The 19112-nt window shown below is 45.6% G+C and overlaps 1 protein-coding gene across 2 annotated transcripts in view; it reads left to right on the forward strand.

The window, feature by feature from the left end:
• Positions 1 to 620: 620 nt before the first annotated feature.
• Positions 621 to 19112, forward strand: part of LOC109611346 (neural-cadherin-like) — a 68126-nt gene continuing 49634 nt past the window's right edge. The window contains exon 1 of one of the 2 annotated variants that reach the window (XM_020033593.2): positions 621 to 1795. The gene's annotated coding sequence lies outside the window, so the exon portion shown is untranslated. The remainder of the gene's footprint in view (positions 1796 to 19112) is intronic. The other variant, XM_020033594.2, reaches the window with a different exon arrangement.

Here is a 19112-nt window from a genome sequence, read left to right on the forward strand (position 1 = left end):
CTCGCGGATAACGCGATATATCGTGCGCTCTGCTCGAAATCCGCTGGCGATGAGATAGCATATAAGGTAACGCAGAAGTGCACGAGATCGTGTAAAGAACCAGGCTCGCGATTTCCTTCGCGCAATCTCCTCGTATCATCCGCGTGTGCGAGAAATCTGCTCCAAGCGCCGCCGCATCCGGTGAGTTTGCGCTCGCGAGGGAATCCGCAGGCTATCGAATCCGCGAGGCAACTTCGTCGCACACCGTCGTCGCACCCCGTCTCTTCCCGCCCCTCGCTCTCCCGCCGGATCTCGGCAACCACCCTCGACCTCTCTTGCCGCGTTATCTTCATTCTCGATCGTGGATGTTGGCGTTGGGGTGACGCGCGCGAGGGCAACCTTAACGGCACGCAGCGGTAACGTACACGACCGAAGCATGGCTCGTGCGCGAGGATTGCGCGCGCGCACACTCCCTGCAACCCCCTCGGAGGGGATGGCGGCGCTGCTCGACGTTCTTCATGGTGGCGGCGGCGGCGGTAGCGGCGACGGCGATCGGTGGAGTCGTCCAAGTCGGGGGGACGGGGAGTTGGAACCGTCGGGTCGTATATGGGTACGAAGGGGATGCGGTGGAGGCAGAGGAACTGTCGGTCGACCATCCGCGCGACCATGGTGGGGACCCGATGGTGAGGAGGTGGGGAGTTCGCACGTCGACCGGAACGGCCCCACCAAGTTTTATCCAACGATCCGGGAGGCTCGTCGAGGTAGTGGTCCGCGCCCCACAGCCGCGACAGCTCGAAGCGCGCGCCGAGCCGCTGCGCCTCGGAGTATCGGAGTTGTGCGAGAAAGAGGGACAGAGAAAGAGAGAGTGAGAGGGGAAAAGAGAGATAGAATGGTGCAGAGACAGTGACAGAAGAGAGGTGAGAGAGCTCGGAGAGAGCAGCGTGGTGCGGTGGTGTTGTACACGGCGAGAACGACAACGACGACGACGACGACGCGCGTACCCGGAGTCTCTCCCGAGGGCGCCACCCAGTGAAGGGGTCGTCGGCGCGACCGCGTTCCGCCGTTGTTGCACGTCGAGCGAGTTCCAGAGAGAGTGCCGGCGACAGCCGAGACAGTAGCGCGGGCGAGTAGTGCGGAGACCGTCGCGAGTTCCACTTCCGGGATAATCGTGTCGCTCCTGTGCACCCCTGCGCGCCGATCATTATTCGGGTCGTGCCGCCGGTGGATCCCCCGCGGAAGAGTCGTCGCGGAGGGACCTGCGGCTGAGGGAGATACAGAGAGAGAAAGAGAGTGCCAGAGGAAGCAAGTGCGGGGAGAGAACCTGTCTCGGGTTCACGGGATATCGTCCGCGCGCCGCGTAGTTCCATGGTTCCGGTTACCCCGATCGACCGGCGTATTCCGGTTCCGGTGACAGCGTGAGAGGTGAGAACGGTGGTGTAACTCGACTTGGTGCCAACGACTCGACTCGAATTTCGCGGTTCCGCTGGTTCCGGGTATCAGCCGGCCCGGCCCTGCCGAGCGAAGCGAGCGTTTTTCCTGCCGGGGTGATCTCGCAAGGGTGGTGGTTGTACACGATACGCGACCCGCGCGTACGCGGAACACAAACGCAAGCACGTACGTACGTACGTACGTGCGTACCGGGGAGTGTCGCAGGTGCGGAGGAAACCTCGGGGACATCGCGGGGAGAGGGTAACCACACAGCCGGGGAGGGTGTCCTCGCGCACTCCTGCGCAACGCCAGGGGAGAAAACACCGTCGGAGTCCTGGGGAGGAGCCGTTCCCTGTGCGCGCAACATTAGCACCTGGCTATCGACAGCGTATGTATCAGATCTCGCTCACCCCCTCACCTGAGGGGGGGAGAGAACCTCCAGCGCGCGGCGGCGGTGCCGCGCTATGGCCTCTCTCCTTAGGTTCTCTCCTACACCCCCTAAACAGGTTATTGATTTTGCCGAAGTAAGGAGGCGCGCGGATGTGGCCCGCACGCCCTGCGGCCTGCGACCTGCTCTCTTTCGCCCTTGTCCTCTTCCATAGTCTCTCTCTCTCTCTCTCTCTTTCCCTTCTCACACTCCCCGTCTCTCTTTCTCACTCCCTGCTTCCCAGTCCACCATCCCTTCGTCCGCCCGACTGTCCCTCGCTTCCTCGTTGCGCGACTTGTCCTTGATCCTCGCGCATTTCTGATGGCAGGTGGATTTACGTGATCCTTCCCATACATATATATATATATACATAGGCAACATACATACATACGCGCGTAGGATTATGGAAATGCGTATGGCGTTGTCATGTTGCATACTGCTGCGCCGCATGTCATGGACCGCTGCGGCTCACGTTAAATTCAGTTCTCGATGGAGATGCGACATAGTGCGAGGCATTTTAAGTGATACCGCGAGATCGACTGTGAAGACACGCGTGTGCGATTCTTACGCGATTCGCGCCGAATTCATTTATCATCGCGGTGCTGAACACACGATCGCTGCACTATTGCAGTCGATCAGCAATTGCGTGGATCGAAGCAAAGATGAACTCGCGCCGGCCGGTTCGTCGGTCATTTCAACCCTTCGGTGTAGTTCGTGTCACAGTTAACGTGATCGATGCCTATGCTAAAATGCATTGCTGAAGAAACCGCATTGTTCAGTGATGGAATTCTTGAGAATGGTTACTTTAATCCCAACGTGAGCGATTACCGTTTAAAATGTGCTTTAATGTATTTATAATGTCAATAATATAATATAATATCAATATCTTTTAAGTAAAGCCTTTGATTAAAATGTTGGACAAGCGGTCGACAATATTACGCGCTATTCTTTTACTTCATTTTTTTATTTTTATGCATTTTACGTTGCTTCGCGTACTCGGTCTTGGAACCATTTAATGTGAAAGCTCTTGCAAAGGCTCGAAACTCTTTGCTTTTCGTACCGTGACGGTGTCGATTGTTGTTCGTACTAAGATTGAAGATTAGCGTCAGGTGACGTGGTGCACTCTGAGATGGGCACACGTCATCAATCACGTCGATTGCAATTTCAGGAAGACGTTCAAGCTCGCATCGATAAGTGAACCTGTCGCGCATATATAGTCACTATTTCGCCCTTTCGAAAGTATTCAATCTCATTGACTGACGTTGGTCAACGCGAAAGCTTTTCCTTGTTCATATCGATAAAGTTTAAAGTCGACTTAGACTTTATACTCCCTTACGTGGCTCTACGAATACCGATGTGCCGGTATCTGAATTATTCTCGGTGCTCTTTCTCGCTTCAGGAGTGTGTACAGTGTACACAATTCGCCGTTTGATGTTGAAATTTGTCGCTGAGATTATTAAATATGTATTTACATTTCTTGGAAGAGAGATTCGCCATCATTGCGTAACCATAATTTACAACGCTCAGGCGCTTCTTTCATTGTTTGAATAATCCAGCAAGAGTTTTCATAGGACCTTATTACAGTTTTCACTTTTCACTTTTTCACTCTCATGAAAAACAAACGCGCGATTAAAATGTAAAAAGAGAATAAATCAAAAGAAATGAAATCTAGCAAAAATCGCTTTACTTAAAGCCATGCAAGTCTTCCACTTTGCAATGGGTACAGCTTAAGCTGTGTGTTTGATAGAATCATCCACCGGTGACCGGTCGTTCACCTATCGAAGCGCTGTTTAAATGGCATTATTGGAGAAAATATGCACGAGGGATGCTGAAAGAATGAAGCACGCTGTTTACTAAACCACGGTGATTTCCGCGTTATCTAACCATCAGAAAAACAAGATTAATCATTACGTACTTCAGGCAAATTATTCGAAAGAATAAAATAAAATATTAGAAAAGTTGCTTTTGTGCGATTTTCGAGATAAATTCATCGGATCCACATAGAGAACTTTCGCTTCGCAAAATTCTTTCGGGCACCGCGATCCACGTAAATCGCACATGCCTGGCGCAATGCCGTGTCAACGAACCTCCGTGGCACATTGTCGCAGTGGTAGCGTGACCGTATACCTCAGACAACGCGGTTACGAGCAGATTCCGACTGACACCGGATCGATCGACCTGGCAGGAACTTTTCGCGGCGGACAGTCGACGGCGGAGCCGGCGGTGTGGTCTTTTGCGAAACCGGGCAGGCCCCCGTGTAGTCGTGTAGTAAATCAATAGAAGCCACGTGAACCCGTGGTGGACGATCGTCCTGTCACACTCCGTCGTGGAAGCGGCCTCGTGCATTCAGCTCGCCGGCCAGATCGATAATAATTCGGCTGAGGCCGTCAAGAATTCGACTGCTCGGCTCGGACGAAAGATTCGGGCGAAACCGTTCGTGCGATCGAACCGTAAGAAGTAAAAATAGTCGCGACTGTGGATTCAAATAATTTATGTGCTTTGAGTAAACTGATTCAAATAATTTACATGCTTTGAGTAAACTGATAAAAGAGATTGGTTGGCTTTTAGAAATAGAATACGCGAAATCGATTTGCTGCTTTCACGCGACACATCACCTGGTTCTGCTTTGTTACTTGCAGCTAAACTCAAAACGGTTTGGACATCTCTTCGAGTGACGCGAATGATTTGAATAATTTTGGATTCCAGCATGAGATTTAAATTATTCAAATATCTTCAATTCTCAGTAGATTTGACCCTTGAACTTCCGATAATTTCAAGACTTGGCAGTCGCGCCTTATCGAGCTGCCCGATTACGTAATTTCTGCTAATACGCATAGAGTCTATATAACGTTCAGTAAGATTACTGTAAGCTTAGAAAGAACTTTATCTTGATACGTAATAATTGGCAAAAAAAAAAGAAAAGAAGGAAAGTACGGGACTTCAGGATAGTCTGATGAGAAAATAGTGTGGAAAGTTGCAGTTTTACGTTTTAATGCAACGATAAAACGCGATGCGTGACGAGAAACGCGCGATGCGGCGATGTAAAACGTTTTGCAAATTATACAATGAGTATGTGGAGTCACTTAATTCACGAAATCGTCGGATAAGCATAATAATGCCCATAGTGCTTCTTATGCAGATTTCACCGGTTATTCACAAAGGAGCTATTCAGGGATTAACATTAATCATGTTTGTCCGACGTGATGTTTGTAATTTATATCTGCGATTAAGCTGCTCTTAATTTCCAGTCAAGTTTGCGCCAAGCTCGCGCAACGTTAAAATAATGCGCGATTTATTTCGATAAAGACGAAACGGAAACATGTCAAGTGCACTTTGGGCGACCTGCGTCGTGACGAAATATGACAGAGCACGATTTTATTCTAGAAATGCAGATTTTATATAGAAAACATCAAAAATATCGAGATACGTATCGATATTAATATTGGTACTAGAAATGGAACTTTGTTCCGAATTTTATCACAGAAGTTTCGGACCCAGGTGACTTTTGAGTGCAAACATCAAACAACCTTCATCGGGGATTTCGCGTTCCAAGTACCGTCGTGCAATAAATACTCGATACGATAATATCGAAACGAAATACAACATGAGGTCGACGTATCTCTAGGCGAACCTCCGCGAATAAAGGTGGTTGTTGATGGAAATAGAAGCGGCAGGCGAGTGCATCTGGCGGGAATGTCGTGATTCTATTTCTGAAATTTTATTTGGTATGCCGCGATATATTAGCGTCTAGGACACCTCGTAACGTAGAAGCTGCACTCGCGGATCGCGAAAATAGCGTGCACTCGCGTCGACCCTACCATCGAGCATTCAGAGTCGTCTCGTGTTCGCGCGCAGTACTTCTTTTAAGGGGGGAGCCTGCTTTAGAACGTTGAAAATAAGGTATAATTTTACGAATGTTTTTGGAGAAACTATACAGCGGATCATTATAAAACTTTGATGCATTTATTAGTACATGTTTAAAGATAAAAAAATTATTTTTTTATTTGAATATATCGCCCGTAGAGGTCGTCCTGGAGGCATCTTAGTGCAGCCGGCATTGTAAATTGGTGAGCATTCTCCTGCCTCCAAATTTCATCCAAACTGAAAAATTGAAATATTTTCTCGTTATTTATGAATTCCCATCGTCGATGAACCTTTAATATTCATAAAAACATTAAGTTAAACAATTACTTTTGCATGAAAAAGTTCAACAACTTTGCCTAAAAATCGTACTTTTGTGTTTGGCACTTTTCAACTTTTTTCTTCTCTCTTTGGTTCATCGACGATGGGAATTCATAAATAACGAGAAGATATTTCAATTTTTCAGTTTAGACGAAATTTGGAGGCAGGAGAATGCTCACCAATTTGCAATGCCGGCGACGCGGCTGCACTAAGATTTCTCCAGGACGACCTCTACAAGCGATATATTCAAATCAAAAAATAATTTTTTTTATCTTTAAACATGTACTAATAAATGCATCAAAGTTTTATAATGATCCACTGTATAGTTTCTCCAAAAACAATTCGTAAAATATACCTTATTTTCAGCGTTCTAAAGCAGGCTCCCCCCTTAATGAAAGCACAGCTTATCAGGGAAATGTGGAAATGTCTCTCCTGTGACATCCTTGATATTACATCCCGTAACGTTATCCCATGCCGCGCAAGCACGGTGTGTTTGCCTTAACAGTGGCGTGAACGTAAACCTAGTGCGCACTCAGCCGTTAATCCCGAAATTCGGTGGGATTCGTACAATTTCCTCGCTTCCGGATGACCCGCGGAGTGGGATTTATTCGTGAACCTCTACGGGGGTGCCGTGCCCTACGACTGGGAGGGCACGGAGGGAGGAACGCTCAATAGTCTCGAGATATAGCGTCGCGACCGCGGCGCGGCTGCAACGGCTGCGCGATTTAATTGCTTTCGTGCGGCATCGCGTCGGCATCGCATCGGCTTCATCGTCTGCGCTTCCCGCGCTTCGTCTTTCCGTCATCCGATGCGGCCGATGCAATCTGGCCGATGCAATAGTCCGCAGGTATGGCGACGATGATGACCGCGTGGCGACCGATCTGCCGCCGTTTAATTGCTCTCTTCCCCGTCCCATCGCCGAATTCGCCGTCAGTTTTCCATCTCGCGCAAGTCGCTCGTGAAACGCGAGCGGATTTATCAGTATACGACGAAATATCTCGCCGAGATGCTATCGATAACCGATAGAATCGCGCGTGCTGCGGCGGTGATCGTTGCGCGACGCGCTCGGGAAATGGAAGCGGATCGCCTTCGGATGATATGGGAGGAACGAGATAGAATTTATGATACAGAAGGAGGTGCGTGTGGTTACACGCGCACATGAATGCTGAATTCGAATGCTGTTTGTATATATCGGTATCATTTATACTCGGTTTCCCGATTGTCCATCTTGTTCAGATTCATCGTGCAGATTGCCTCGTTCATCCTATTATTTTGCTCCAGCGTTTATCATTCTACTTTGCACTCATTTATCGTTGGATGTCACTCGGTTCACGTCTGAAATCCGGATTTTACTCTCCCTCTTTTATCTCGTACTCTCGTTGTACACGTTGCTGTGCATCTAACGCCCTTGCATCTCACAGTTCGTCGTTCACAACGGCGGAAATCGGACGAGATCGTCGTTTTCCTGCTTTCTCGAGCATCGCAGCATCGATACACAACTTCGAGCTGTCATCTCAAACAACAAAACGTCCAAGAGGCGAGAGGGAATCCAGAGAAGATGCCTCCCGGGCGTTTTCGCATGAGAAACTTCCAGACGGTTGTGTTATCCAGCTGCTCGAACTGCTTCAAAATAACCGTTCGACAACTTTCGAAGTAATCCCAGCACGGTCCAAACATCATCCAGTTGGTAACGAAGCTGCCTACGCCACGAAAATTGTCGGGACAATTTTAGGCGGCGCGAAGCGAAATTATTTCCGGATAATGTATCGCAGGGAAGACAGCGAGAATACAGATGTAACACGCGCGGACCGCAGCATCCGCGGCGCGTGCTAATTGCGTCCCTGTCGCATCAAAACAAAGTCGTCGTTGCTCCCGTTCCCCCCCGAGCGGTTTGCGAAACGAGGCCAATGACCAACCGAGCCGTGTAGCATAGCGTGGAACCCCGACGGTATCCCGAAATACGACGGAAGTGCTGTTCGCATGGGGACCGACGTTTTCCAGACCGGCCGTACACGTCGCATCGGCGAAGTTCCGGCCTTGCTCTGCGCAGGACGGGATGTGCCCATCGGGGACAACGGATTCGATCAGTATTCTTAGACGGATCTCACGAAGAGCATTTTTCAACCATCCCGGAAAACCCAAAGACAAATTTTCTTTTAGTTTTATGAGAAAATATGATGCGTCGCTGGGAGATAGAGAGCGTGCAGAAGAAGTTTTATAATTCATACACCCTCAGAAAGGATTTCTGATAACAAGACGAAAAATATTCTTGACTAATTTAATCGTATTACAAGTATAAAAAATATGAAAATAAAACAATTTTTAATTTAAATCAGTAATTTCTATTCTTCTTCTCTCTCGAATTAAATAAGATTGTCTTACTGTCTTGAGACAAGAGTAACATATACAAATTTATGCTTATATATTCTTGTATGTAGAATAATTTGATATTAGCGCCACTTTATAGTAGGCTTTGTCGATGTCGACGCATCATTTTCTCACAGTCGCTCGTCGACTCGGCGCTTCTGCGTCCTTTATTCGGATAAAACGACCAATATTTATGTGTTGCAATCGAAAATCGGGAAAGTGTTTCTGTGTTTCTGTTATTTACAATGAATAAGTGCAATACTCTACAAGAAATATTAAAAGATATGGAAATGTAAGTAAGTATATACAATAGAGACATTTCCATATCTTTTAATATTTCTTGTAGAGTATTGCACTTATTCATTGTAAATAACAGAAACACTTTCCCGATTTTCGATTGCAACACATAAATATTGGCCGTTTTGTGCAGATTCTACAAATTCTCTTAGAAGAATAGAATAAGATGTCTTTTAGATCTCACAATATTCTTAAATCAAGAATATTTTGAACCTGCTACAAATTTGTATCTAAATCCTTCTGAGAAAATGAATGAGATAGCAGCAAGATTATTTAAATCTAGATTTTCGAATTTTCTATTCAAGATTAAAATATGCTTCTTTTCAATAATAAATATGATTGTCGCTATAGCGATCTTATTTTATGATAGATTAAAGAGTAATAGCATTAAGTCCAGAAATCTTTTCTGTGGGTGTAATTTTTCTTGTTTCTTTTTGGATATATTAGCTTCTCAGACAGTTTGGATCTAAATTGTCCGAGTCGGGATACTGGAGTCTCTGTGATTTTCCAGTTAAGTATATCGGACATTGGAAAGTTCCAAAACGTTTGTGGTACTCGAATCTCGGTTTTTCATGCGTAAATGCATAATTTCTTATTAAAAAATGATTGTTATATAAGCATACGTGGCGTATAGATAAAAATGAATTTCTTTAATATAATTTCTTTAAGAAAATATCATTTCTTTATAAAATGACAGAAGTTGATCAAACTTTTATCTCTGCTTTCCGATCGCAAAGGAAAACGATAATTGTCTTTCTTTCGACGGATGTACGAAATTACGATCTTAACAAATTTATAATGTTATTCAGTCATCTTGAGTACGTAATGCCAAAAATGAGACGTAGTACGACGATGCATAAAATACATAAGCGTCGCTATATGCACTAAAGACGTCAGACGTGCTACGAAAATATTAATCCAGCCCTGATGCGATACAGATGCATCCAGCGCGCGCGCTCTCTTCTCTTCGCTAGTCTAAGGATTCCTCTCGTGAAAACCGTGATGATGGGTTAAAGCAGGAGGACTGGTGCGAGAGTACGGCGCGACGCCGAGCGTCGGCTGCGCGCGCGTCGCGTCGAGTCGCGTCGTTCTCCTCGTCGAACGCGTGGAATTCAGAGCGCGTTAAACTCCATGCACAATGTTCGCGGATGATAGCGACAGTTGCTGAATATTGAAATATCAGCCAGTTTGGTTAATTCCGAGTCAACGCGGACTCGGAATTTTTCGTTTGGCAAAGTGACATAAAAAGGAAAAGAGAAATATATGGAAAAATCTTGAAACATTTATGGTCCATCCTCTCTGATAGTTACTATGATCGTTTGAGAGCAGTTCGGCAAAAACTAGCAAGACGCGTACATTATTTAGTGGGAACCTTTTACCCTTTTTCATTAATTAAAAGAGCCAGAGAACCGAATCAATAAGCCGATCGCAAAATTATTTTTAAGGACGGAACAAATATGTTATGCAGGAGTAGCAATACGATAGCAAATATGCGCTCATTATACATAATAAAGAAAAAATTATATCGTAATAATTAATGCTTTATATTTGTTCGATTTTCACGACAAATCTCTTCGTCATGTATTAAGAAATCTTTAAGTAACGAATCAAAAGATAACATTTCGTGATATGACTAGAACAGATCAACTTGGAGAAGCCAAAAAATACGTTTTTGACAGTGCACTCGGCGTTCGTGCTGCACCTGTCTCTCAATAAATAATGAGACCAGCTATTCTTAACGCAGTCGTCGCTTATCGACCGCTCTCGGGACGACTTCGCCCCGCAAATCCCATGAAACCCTCTGTACCCCATCGAGGATCGTGGCTGTTAACTCATTACGTCGAAGCTCCGATCCCGAGGCGTTAATCCTCGCGGTCGGTCTTACATTTGTGCATGGCGCTTAAGGGTTGACTCCGTTCGTATTCCTTCCTTCTCTCTGCCATCATCGTCGTCGTCGTCGTCGTCATCATCATCGGCGTTGTACACGACTAAGACTCTTTAACATTTGCGTGTCGAGCGAGGTTTCTAAGTCGCGGCTTAGATCAAAGTTCACGTTCGACCGCGCGGGGGCTACGATCGCGGAGCAAAGAGGGTACGTGGGTACTCCTCGGCTACAATTACGGACGTAACGATCCGCCGAGCATTCACCGACCGCGATCGCACGGATCTAGAGACGGTCCCACGTATTCCTAGAAGACAAACGTGAAATTACGCTGCAAAAATTGTTCACTTCCGATTGACCGTAAAAATATGTCACGGTTGTGCACGAGAACGTCGATAGAGCCGCAACTCCGCGAAAAACCCCTCGCTGTCTATTCACAGCGCGCCTGAGGCATCGTGGAACGTGCGATCAAGCGATTCCTGCTTGAGCATACTCGAGAAAGTCATCGATGGCCAAAGTGCGTATGAAAAATTGATTAATGAGCAATTTATTGTTTTAATTGAACATATGATTTATTAAAATCGTGATTTATATAAATCACGTTTCACATGGATTATCCCGTTTACACACTAAAATATATTTCGAATATATTCAGTTTATATGTGGTTGTTTAATATTATTTTACGTTTTCTATATCATTATATAATGTTGCCACAATTATTTATAGGGAGAATATCTTTGTAGAAATTCATGACATGTATCTAGTATAATGTATAATGTACATATAATGAATTAATATTCGTAAGAAATATAAATTGCGGTTTAAAACTACTGTGCGATATTAATGAAAACTTTAATAAAATATTTGCGCGGAGGATAAAATCCGCTTGAGATTCTCAGGATGATGTGTGCACTTCGCTATTTGCTCTCGTTAACTGTTTGATCGGTCTGGGGAAATGGTATTACGTATGTGGCATCATGCGCCAGGCCAAGACCTCGTGAGACCAGTTAAGGGTTAATTAGAGTTGCCGCAATATAACGTCTCCAAGTTTAATTCTCCTCACGACACGTTAAGTATTCCGTCATGTGGAAACTCGCAACACCGTGAACGGCGTTGTTAAGTGTCTTCACAGTTTCTGCAAGTATTAATAGATATCTCACGAACATATTTTCATGCTCAAGTATCAGATAATTGGACGTATCCTGAGTATGAATTGCATTCGCACGCAAGCGTCCATGCATTTGAGTATATCATAATTTCGCAATAACGCAACGCTTTTCAGCGGAATGCTTTGTCATCGTTGCATTGTTACGGCATTGCCTTTAAAAATGTCCAACGCCATTGTACGTTGATCCCGCGGTGGTCGATAGTTTGTTCGTTCGAAGCTAGACGAACGATTGTAACAAACATAATAACCAACGAGGATAAAACGAGGATAAAATGAGGATAAAACAAGAATGAAACGAGGATGAAATGCATGCGCAGCATGTTTTCACGTTTTCACATACGCATACGAATCGCGCGGTGTCTCCTCACATCTCGACCAGCGTTCCACCCTCGTTCCTCGGGGATGCACTCCCCGCTCGCGCACGCGGCTCGCGCAGCTCGCAGAACGACACCACGAAGCGAGGACCAGCACGGGTGAGCGCTGATCTCCGTCACGACGCCCTGAAATACGACGTCTAACGTTCATCACTGTCGTCGTTGGATCAGCGTCGTTACCTTCGCTTTTCGCTTTCTCAGTCAAGTACCAGGGCGCGGATATTCAAAGTAACGGCGCCGCGAATTGGGAACGAGATTTACATAGTTCTCCCGAATGAATCCATCCTCCGTTTACCCCCACGTGCCCCTGTGTACCAGATCTCTCTCGCCCTTTTACCTCTCGCTAACGAGCCGTGGAGGAGCCTTTTTGAAAGGCCGGCAGCGTGTCGGACGCGCACACCTCCATCGGGGAAGCCCCAGTATGCATTCCTGCCCCCGCTGCATCCCTGCACCCTCGAGAACGGGATTCGGTTGCACGCGAACTTCGAGGGCCGTTACCACGAATGGGTGTTCCCGCGAAGCCGTAGTGCGATGTCTAATTAGGCTTCATTGTTATTTGCGCACGTACGGGACTTAAATTTCGTCGTACGCTTGCGGGAGGAACGCTTCCGCGCTCCGTTAGTCCGCTCGGTATCCTCGCTCGGTTTTCTCGGTTATCGCTTCTCTTCACGGGCGAACTTTCAAGCGCAACTTAGACGATCAGATATAGCACTGTAAGGGTCAAATGTACGCGCAACTTTGCGGTACTGAGCGCGCGCGAGTCTTTAGTTCACGATTATTCACGGAACATTAGAATCTGAGCAGAAAGGACGATTTACGATGGTCAATTTTTCTCTTCTTAAAAAGAACAGTATTTCTATATCACGCTATCTACTGTTCCGTTATTTTTGTATTTCTATAATTGCTTATACTCAGCTTGAGATTTATGGCACATTGTTTGAAAAATTAGTCTGAACCAATATCATTTATCCATATACCCGGTTTCCTTTCTACTGTACACGATATTTAAAAAATTTATCGTGCCGTCTTTAGTCAGTTTAAAAATATAAGAGAAGATAAATCACGTGAGCTCATCGTAAGAACTCGTTCTATTGTTCGTATTTAATCAGATCGGTTCTTCCAGGTCAAGAGAACGTGGGGCAATTTCTAAATCCGATTCTAGTGCAGCTTGTCGGGCTGAGTAAATTTTACAACTGTTCTCTCCGATGTTCCATCCGAGTTGCGTTATCCGAACGACACGGATAATGCCATTTACGGAGTTTCATTGTAGTAAGTCTGACATCAGTGCACCATTATGTAATATCGAAATTCGATTTTGTCGCCTTTCTTAGCGCGTATATATGTCGGACGGCAGGTCAATCGTACTCGTAATCTTTCGCATCAAACCCATAAAATAACTTCTAAAAATATTGTAGAAACGAGAAGTTTTCAATCATACGCTCCGTTTATAGCTCTCTCAATCGCCATTGGTTATATTGTAAATGCGAAAATGTGCTGTTACGATGTTTCTACGAGAAATGATGAAATATATTATTTATAAAATTGATTACTATTTGTTCGTTTTATTTCTTCGTATCATTACCTTTCTATCATTTCCTCGTTGAACTCTTCCGAGCGCGCGGGATAATAAATTGTCAATACTGTTAATAAACATTTTTGTCACTTTTTATTGTTGTCCTGTTCTTTACAGTTCAAGTTTGAGATTTAGCGATAAAACTTTATTGCTCGCGAATAAGACAAGTATAAATATTATCATATTATATTATACGAAAGACGATTTGCAATCGTATTTATGACAAATGAGTTACGTATGAGAGGTCGGTTTTAATAATAGCTTTTATTTCGTTGGTTACTTCTACTCTCTATCGTATATTATCTCCAGCTTTCTCTGCCAATCTGTGATACAAATTAAATTTTGCGCTAGCAAAAATATTTAAATAAAAAATAACATCGTGCTTTGATCCAGCAGGCATCAAGAGAGAGCATAATTCTCATGAAATCAGTGATGAGATAAGATGCGTGCAACGTTTGCGTAATCATGACGCAGACGCACGTTTTTACGTACGCCGTGTATTTTCCGTGTACTCTCCGCTTCTGTTTGATAAATCGGAGGCATTTCTGCTTGTAATGATTATTAATGAGAGTTATGAATCTTCGCGCGACTATTCGGTAAAACGTGGACGTAGGAATGCACAGGGGACGGACAAAACGGCCACCTCGCTCTCGCAACGAGAAGGGCAGCAAAAAGGGCACTCGTACGCGGAAACGTGTGCGATTTAACGAATTTTTCCGCGCGCATACATTGCGGATAAATTACTGCGATGTCCGCCACGTCTCATCTCATCATACGAGATTGTTGGTTCCCCTAATACAACTCTTCGTGAGACAACTAACGCAAGTAGAAGAATTTCACCTGGCTGCTTTTTCCGAATAAATTAATATCACACGCGAAATAAACGATAAATACGTTTTCCTTTCTCTTCCATTTCTATAATCGAAAAAGGCAGAAAAGGAATAGGGGACCGAACGTTTCCTTCCATCGTTCTTTTCGCACACCCCCCAGGCATCTCCATGCCTTCTCTCTCGACCTTGATCGAGTGCAAGCACCGCAGGACAACGTCACTAACGTTGAAGGGCCGCAACGGCCGCACGTCCATACTAATTAGGCGCACGTCCATACACAGGCCAATAACGGGGCCCAGGGGTGAGGGGATCGGGCGCGAGCGTCGAGGGAAATCTCTCAGCGTCACCGCGGGGTCCTCTCCTCGTGGGTCGGTGACACACAATGGGCAGGGGTGCAGTATCGAGGGGTGGGTAACACAATGACGGCAGAGGAATCGAAGCGGGAAAGGTCGACGACAGTTACGGGACCGGGCGCAATTTTGTAAATAGGGAATAAGCTCGGACGTCGGGAATCACTCTGGATGCTCGGATGATTCAATCGGACGATTTTATAGCCAGCAGCTGCGAACGCCGGTAATGGTGAGGATAGGAAGAAGCGGGCTGGACGGCGAAGCGGGGGCCGCGGGGACTTAACTGCTGATTAAGCATCGTCCGGGGATATCAACCACCGGCGTTATCTCGTGGACGATTTACGCGCGCGAATAACGTCCCGACGACGTAGCGCTTGTTTTATCAGCGTCCATTATCGCCGCCACTTACTCGCGATCGTTCGTTTAAAAAGATGACGATGGAAGCTGACGGTGTATAAATCGCGTATCGCGTCGATATTTTAATCGGGTCGATTTTGTCGAGTTAACGTCAGGTCGCGCAATTATCGATCGCTTAAGGAGTATTTATTCGTCGAACTGTGCGATCGAATGTCGCTCAGCGGTATGAATAAAAATGATTAATTAACTGTCTGGGAAAACCGGGTACTTTTTCGATGCAGTTTCGTATTAATGAAATGAATGAATTCATTCCATGAATCATGAGGACACTCTCCGGGTAAAAGGTATAAGAGCGACCATTCTGTTAGTAATTAAGAAAGAAATACAGTACTCTCCGAAGCATTAATTACTTAATTATCAATTAATTAAGTGAAGTACTAATTAATTAACCAATTAACTAATTAATTACTCATTAACGTAATAAATTAGAATTCCACATTAACAATAAAGAAAATCAGTGATTGAATAATTTTACAAATATATAACAGCGGTTGCTCCTTAGGTTTAAAGGAGAGAAATTATCATACATTATCATTATTTATTTAACATATAAGGAGATATGCAGGCGCAGATGCAGAGATTACGCAGGAAAATCGAACCATCAAACATTCCAATTTACGAAAGAGGAAGCTCTCCATCATTCCGATCGCTCGGAATCAGAAAAGTACTGGCAATCTCGCGTTTTTGTTGAGCGAACGAGACGATCCTCCCGCAGCAGGGAGGAAAAAGAATCCCGCTGAAAATTTAACGCCGGACAACGACATTGCGTCAACCATCTGCGCGTTATCGATCACGTCGTGGAAACGCGAGCGGATGGGCGCGCTCACGCGAGTGCGTCGCGAAATTCCGCCAGGAGATCGAGCCAAGAGGACCCGCTGGTCGAAACTCGTCATATTTTTTCGACGAGCCGGTGCCCGGCGGGCATCCAAGAGCGAGCGAATTGTCGACTTGCTGTGTGACTGCACGTCGCCGCCGGGTTTCACGTGCATCCGTCGAGCCTCAACGAACTTAGCCATATGGCGTCTGGATGGAGCGCAAAGGGTTCGCACTGGCCCTCGAGACTCTACAAGCCGCCCGCTCCTTCAGCACGGCGTCTCAGCCGACCTCCTCGAACCCTTTCTCGCAGGAAGATCCCGAAGGCAGGGCCCTTTTGTTCGTCGGTCATCGACACTCTTTTACATGCGTGTCGCCGCGCGACCGTTCGCGGTTTCTCTCGCGCGCGCGACGTCTGTCACGGCGCCATGCCGGGACCATTCATTCCGGAAGACACGCACGACTAATGTGACGGCTGGATGAATGCAAAGGGCGGAAGGTACCGGACCCGGGCACGGCAATTTTAACGAGCCAACGCGCGTAACGCCCGCGCGATTGTCGTTGTCCCCCTTCGGCGATATGCAACAATGGGTGACGACGGTGCAAGATGTCGCAAAAAATAGAACGTCATTGTAACTCGAAAGTGGTGAACGTTTGTCAGCCAAATATTCGAGCAGGGCATCGGCGTGCTATCTATCGCGCGGTGAGCGCGGTATCATCGTATACGAGAGCGACCCAGATAACGAAATTTTAAATAAAAGAGCTTGCAACTTTCAACCGCTTTCGGACAAAGAGGGATTTTGCATACTCGTATCTTCCCCGCCCTGCCAACTCCTCAAAGCGGCACGAAGCTTTTGAGTGTTAAAGCAAATTCCTTTTTTCTCAATGCAGAATCGAAAAAGACCTCCATCAGCTTGTTCTCTCTGTAACTTGTAACTTCTGTGTTTCCATGCAATTGGGAACGCGGCTTTCTGGAAAATGCATAAAGTCGCGGAACCGGGAAGATTAGGATGACCTCGCGATTCTATTCATCTATTTTTCATTTCGTGATCTGGAAAGAACATTGCACACGCGTTTAACCTTCCGACTTCCGCAAGAGCGCGGCTCGAAAGGGTTGAACGCTGCTTCTCGCCGGCGCGTCTTTACTGCAGCGATGTCCCGAAGGAATTATGGGGGTATTACGGTTTTTATGTCTCGCGTAGATTCTATACACCGCGTAAATCCTGTTACGTGTATACGTTTCTCGTCGAGCGACGGCTCATCCGGTTTACGCGACTTTCCGGGTAGGATGAAGAAAAAGAGGAAAAAAAAGAGATTTTGAAAACCGAGAGACACGCAAGTGGGTCACTGCGAGATGCCGGCTTGATCCACTTTACCCCTTAATGTCTCGTCAGAGATATCGCTGAAGGAGCAAGAACCGCGCGGCGGGAGAGCAAAGTGGATGCACCGTGTTTTGCAACGATACGTCCCGCCGATTTCGTCTATTTCTCTTCAGTGGCACAAAAAGTCACAGATGAAAGCGGTTTGCCTTCATCTGCGTGCCACTTTTCCATTTCCAGCATTAATCGGCCGGCTCATGTTTTTAAAATTTGAATAAATATCGTGAAACTCGAGCGTTTAAAGTTTACAGACGCGAAAAGGTTGACTATTTTTATGCGCAATAACTTTTATACGCTGTGCGAGATAATCTCGATAATGCAATATCGCTATAAGAGAGTTCGAGCTGCGTGATCAAAGTCTAGACTGCACGGTGTGGTCTTTTAATATATCAAACATTAATATAGAATATTTGTAGAATATTTGTGAATCGCTGCAGAAAACATCACAAAAGAGACAAAAACTCAGCGACCTCGTTTGAAAGAACTTATTTCAAGAAAAATATTGTTCTAAAGTTATCGTGAAACGAGGTCGATTCTCTCGAAGTGTCAATTCTCCTGCATGGAATATAATATGAAGCTTGCTTTATTTTTTCAGTTAATTTTTCACGGCTTTCGCGTTTCGGTCCGAACCGAATTGGATTTTACAAACGAAAGAAAAATTATACATGATATTTATACGTTCTTTCATGTGGTTTGGATTTTTTTTTCACGGAATAGTTATGCTCGCATTTCGAATATTATGTTTATACGCCTCCATCTCGCGCGTGTAATAAAATACGCGTGTGCAATGGGATCGTTGTGGTGGATTAAAGTATAAATAAAATGTTGCATGCAAAATTTTGCATATTAATATTTCCGCGCGCGCGGTACCTGTTTAATGCGATTACGAAATCGTTACCGTGCACAAGCCAAAGTGACAACACGTTTGCGTACACTGTTCTGCCGAGTCATTTATTCTGTTGCACGAAATATATATCGTTCGCCGTTTGAATTTCGTATATTCAAATGCGAACGCTTCCGCGCTCCGCTCTCTTTGGAATTCCGGCATATATTTATCCCCCGTCGGATGGAAATATTCCCGCGCGCATCGGGAAATCGCGGGCGCGACGCCGCGTACCGACTTCTCGACTGAGAATTTTAACATAAAACATATATTTGCGCCGCGAACAGAAGCTCTGCGATCATTCTTGCTTAGATCGCAGTTCGACATAAACGCGCATATCTCGTGCCAAAACTGGGACAACTAAGAATGATGGATAACGTGCGTACGTGCGCGTTCTCTCTCCCCTATATGTTTTGCATCGGAAATGATTTATACATCTGCATCTACTCTGTTTATCCACATTAGCTGCGAATACGTTCGCGATCAACTCGAAAGGGCTTACGTCTGCTCGCAATTTTTCTTTCGTCTTTAAGTCTACTCTCTCTCTTCAGGAAAACAGAATAAAAATATCGATACAGGTATCACTGTCGTGCAGTTAACGGTCGATATTAACGCAGATTAACTGAAATAGATTAGAGCCGTCAAGTGAATCAGATACAGGTAAATTACAGTGCGTGGGGTGGAAAGAGCCGTTGAAAAATGGCGGCGCCCGAGATCAAAGTGGCATCGATCACGATATCAAAGGAGTAACCGCGCGTGGGA

The sequence above is a fragment of the Ooceraea biroi genome, chromosome 11, assembly GCF_003672135.1.
Source record: "Ooceraea biroi isolate clonal line C1 chromosome 11, Obir_v5.4, whole genome shotgun sequence".
Taxonomy (NCBI): Eukaryota; Metazoa; Arthropoda; class Insecta; order Hymenoptera; family Formicidae; genus Ooceraea; species Ooceraea biroi.